The sequence below is a fragment of the Macaca fascicularis genome, chromosome 6 (assembly GCF_037993035.2).
Source record: "Macaca fascicularis isolate 582-1 chromosome 6, T2T-MFA8v1.1".
NCBI classification, from domain to species: Eukaryota; Metazoa; Chordata; class Mammalia; order Primates; family Cercopithecidae; genus Macaca; species Macaca fascicularis.
The window spans coordinates 117,401,852-117,406,620 of NC_088380.1; the positions used below are offsets into that span (position 1 = coordinate 117,401,852).

General features: G+C 37.8%; 1 pseudogene; it reads right to left on the reverse strand.

Moving 5' to 3' along the window:
• Window positions 1-1,092: 1,092 nt before the first annotated feature.
• LOC102117997 (bcl-2-associated transcription factor 1 pseudogene) lies at window positions 1,093-3,839 on the reverse strand (annotated as a pseudogene).
• Between the last annotated feature and the right edge of the window lie 930 nt (window positions 3,840-4,769).

Below are 4,769 nucleotides of genomic sequence, written 5' to 3' on the forward strand. Positions count from 1 at the left end.
CAACAAGCTTCCTGCCAAAACTTTTATTGGTGACATTTGAAAAACAATTTTCTTAAAATACTATTAATGAACAGTATGTTGTGTTTCTCTATTTTTACTAATAGTTACACTACAAACTAATGTTCAGCTCAAATAAATATGTAAGATATGAAATCAGATACTAATATATCAACTTATTCTGCAGGATAAACCTCCCCTATACCAACCACAGGATTACAGTTTTTCTTCTGTTTAAAACTAGGATGTTCAGTAGAAATGGGGTTTCTATTTGCAGTATTATTACAAACCAGTTTCCTCTCACAAATAGCTAATATCTAAGACCATGACTCAAACTATCAAATAGGAATAGAAAGAGAACACTCAGTTTTGAACGCAAATAGAAAAAGCTCCTAAGAATCTTCTTTATAGGCCACTGCTTGCTTTCAGTAAAAATAACATTTTCTTAAAACTTTTCAATCTAATTTTTAAGAGCTTGTACTTTTTAGCTACTGACAAAGCTTTTTTATTCCTCCTTAATCATTTGCTCAAGTGTTAAACGAGCTTAGTTTACCAAAGTAACAACTTTTTGTCTGTGGTATACTTCAAAAATTAGTCACCCTACAATGTAGTGTCTTCAAATTAAACAGATGTATACAGTTAAAATAATTAGTGTAGTCTCTATAAACAATTTCTGTTCTGGGATTTACATGTAGAGCTAATGTTTACTTCAGAATAAAACATTGACAAACAGGGAAGGCAGAGAATCAGAACTTTCACAGAGCTGTGCTTGACCATATTTTATAGACAAAGCAGAATTACAATGCATGTAACAAAAATGTTACAAGTTTTTTTTTTTAAGTTGATAGTTACAAATATGGTACGTAACAATTTTCTACTTTATTTCAGTACAATTTTCAACATACAGTCTACTATTTCTCAAGACATTTGAAGACTTAAAACAAAATTTCTATAGACTACTTGCAAACAGTAAAATTTAAGCAAAATGCTTACATTCTTATTCGAAAACAAAAATCAGGTAAAAAAAATGGTGGGTGCAAGTTCTGCTCTGTTGTAATCTTACTTCATATCTGTTATTCCTTTTCTTCCTTGCACCTGTCCTTCTTTTCTTCATTATATTCCACGGTCTCTTCTTTATCTCCAACAATCCCATCCCTTTGGTATCTGTCATGAGTCCATTTAGGACTGCTAACTGATTTTTTGAAGTTAAAGCGCCCTCTGCCACATTGAAAAGTACCACGACCTTTTCTTCTTTTGGCCCAATAATCCACACCATCATCCCTGTCGTCATGCAAGAAGTACTTTTTGCTCTTTGGGGTATATTCTGGATCCTATTCCTCTTCCTTCAGTCTCTTTTGAATGGTAGTATTTGAGTTGTTTGGACCAGTATTTGTGCCAGCAAAAACTCCTCTGGCTCTTCCTCTGCCTCTAATTCCAAAAAAGGTTCTTCATGGTCAGCTAATTCCTGCAAAACCTGAGTATTCTTCCATTTCATGGTGAATTTTAAATTTTTCTTCTCTTTCCTTCTTACTCTCCTTTTCTTCTCTAGAACTGGGAGAAGAAGGTGATGCTGAAGAGGATGAAGATCGAGAATGATCTTGCTCTCTACTTTTATGCTTACTCTCATCTTTGTAAGATTTGTATTCCTTATAATCTTTTGGAGTTTTTTCCTGCTTTCTTGATCCACTGGATTCCCTGGAGCCCTTGGAATCTCCCTGTTCTTTACTTCTTTCTTTTCTACGGCCATCAATGTCATGCCAAAAGTCAGCAGAGTCACACCTTAATTTTTATCTCCCTTTTGATTTTCTTCTTTAAAAACTCTCTCTTCCCCTGCTAAACGGGTATGCTTCCTCAGGGTACTTGGTGAGATGTCCATTCTTCTGTGTATTTCAGGGCTCTTTTGCCGAGTATTATGTTCTTCAGTGGCTTTCTGATGCGAAGTGAACCGCTCGTTTAGGGTCATTGCAGCTGACTTGAAGTATTGCTCTTCAACATGATGAACCAAGGACACAATGTGTTGAATAAATGACTCTGAAGTGCTGTTGCTGGTCAAAGATGGATCAGAATTCTTGCTCCTTCTTGACAGAATGGACAAGTGTACTAGCGAGCTGTCTTTAGTCAAGGAAGCAGGTCTGTTAGAATCATCAAGAGGAACGCGTGCCATTTTGAGTCTGAATTCAGGATGATGAGAATCACTAAACTATCATTTTGATCCTAAGTGGGTTTTCCTCTCTGAAAGTAGACTTTTCTCATGCATCCAGATTTTTTTTTTTTTATGCATCCATATTCTTGTGTAGAGGGGGACTGTAATCAAAGTGGTCTTTGAGCTTTTCAGACTTTACCTGCTCAGGTGACTGAGTTTCTTTCTTTACTGTTATTCTTTCAGAATTTTTGTCTTCTTCTTTGTGCTTATCTTTTGTAGTGCTAGGCGTTTCCACTACATATCCAGTCCGTTTAAGTTTACAATTTTTTTCTTCTCTAAATCCATCACTTTCTCTATTGTCTTTCAGTGAAACTTTGGACTTGTACTTGAGTCCTTCCTCCTCAGTATTCCAGTGAAATGCAGTAGCAAAACTTTTACCCTGATCTGCGAGGACTGACTTCCTGAACTGTCTGTAATCCTCTTCTCCTCTATGTCACCCCCTTCTGAATCATTAAACTTCTGTTTTCCAGACTCTTTATCAGTGAAGTAATCTAGAGCTTCCTGATCTTCCCATTCTCCCTCTGCCCTCCCTTTCTCTGATCCTGTCTCTTTTGAAGCCTCTTTATCACTGTTATTACCCCTAGCAAGCAGGAATACTCTAGACTCTTCATCTGTGAACCTTTTAAAGAACTTCCCAGTCTTTGAGTTTCCTGATCTCCACCATCAGGATAAAATGAGGAATGGCCCCTAGACTCATCTTTTGGAACATTCTGTGGTGCAATTGTCTTTGCAGGACTTCTTCGTGAAGGGATGTGATTAATTGGACTATTCTGAGAAGGATGATATTGACTACATCCATTTCCAACAGAACCAGAACCAGACCTTTCAGGACTATGCTGAATGGAATGTGAATGCTGAGAAGGAGTATTTTTTGCAGAGTGAACCGTACTGAGCATGGGAGGATCAGAGCAAGATGAACTCTGACTAGGTGGTGTAGCAATAGGTGAAGGACTATAGGGTGATCTGGGACTATTATCATAAGTTGAAAGGCCAGGCCAAATATCATCAGATGTGGCTGACGACTTATTAAATTCATTGATAGACTCAGATGGGTCATGTTCAAATGTATCTTTCGGTTCCTCCTGTGATTTACTTTTCAACAAATTCTCTTCTTGGGGTTCCCCTTCAGCTTTTTTGGTTTGTTTTTCCTGAGACCCTCGTCTTGTCTTTTAGAAACAGGAGATTTGCTATATGGGGATGAAGAAGGAGAAGAGGATGATCTTGGAGACCTAGAAGATCTATATGACCAGCGAGATCTGCTTCTGGATCTTTGAGAAGAAACAGATCTGCTTTCTGGACTCCTGGAACGTGAACGACCTCATCTAGGACTCCTAGAGTGCCTTCTATTCCAGACAGGTCTATAACCACCTCAATAATATCTACCTCCTCCTCCTTGATAAAACTCTTTACCCCTTCCTCTGTACCCATAAGATTGTCTCATTCCTCTATTATTTCTGTAATCACGATGATAATCTCTAGAATACATACGATCTCTACTACGAGACCTTGAATATGTTCTGGAACGAGACCTAGAACTGTATTGCTTCTTTCTAGAATGAGATCTTGATCTATATCAGGAACTAGACTGTGATCCAGACTTTGAACTTGAAGAATGTGATCTAGAATTGGAGCAAACCATTTCTTTTTTCCTTGGGTTTATGCAGGATCAAGAAGTCAAGTGAAGCCTTTGAGATACTCTAAAAATACTTCCTGGAGAGAATGCTCTGAGAATTTAAACTCTAAATTCAAATTCCTGACACGCCAAATTGTGGCTCCTGGGATTTATCTCCATTGCAACTTAACAGTGGCCATTTCCCAACTCAAGAATGTGAGGAAAACCATAGAGGTACCTTTGACGCACTAGCTCGGCTCCGTCACTTCCTCCTGCTATAAAACTTTTTAATAAACTTTCACTCCTGCTCTAAAACTTGCCTCAATCTCTTCCTCTGCCTATGCCCTTCAGTCAAATTCTTTCCTCCTAGGAGGCAAGAACCAAATTGCTGCAGATCTGTACGTATTCACCACTGGTAACAGTGTGACATTATTTTCCTGTGGTTTCCACAGGAGCATATGGGAAAATACAATGCTCTCTGATCTAGAAGATATGGGTTCTCTTCCTCAATCTACTACAAACCAGTTGTGGCCTCTAGAAAAGTGTGAAATTTCCCTAGGCTTCACGGAATCATATATATATTGAGCTAGAATAACCATCACATTTTGTAATTGAGACCCAGAGGCCTAAAGTGATTTGCTTGAACTCTTACTACTAGACAAAGGGAGAATAAATTCATTCCAAAGCACTTTAAGACTTAGAGGTGAGACAGAGTATGATTCATTTAAAAAACAAATCTCTTGTTATTCTGCCAACAGCCCACTGCCTGAAGTCAGATTGGGTATGAAGGCCAATTCCCTTAGTTATGAAACTTGGATAAATGTTTTGCTGCATGTGATAACAAATAAGTAACTTAATTATCTAAAATATGTTTAAATTTACCTAGGTTAACATTCAAGTAAAATATCCTGAAGACTGTGAGAAGGTTTCGAGTGCCCATGAAAAAACTGAACCACC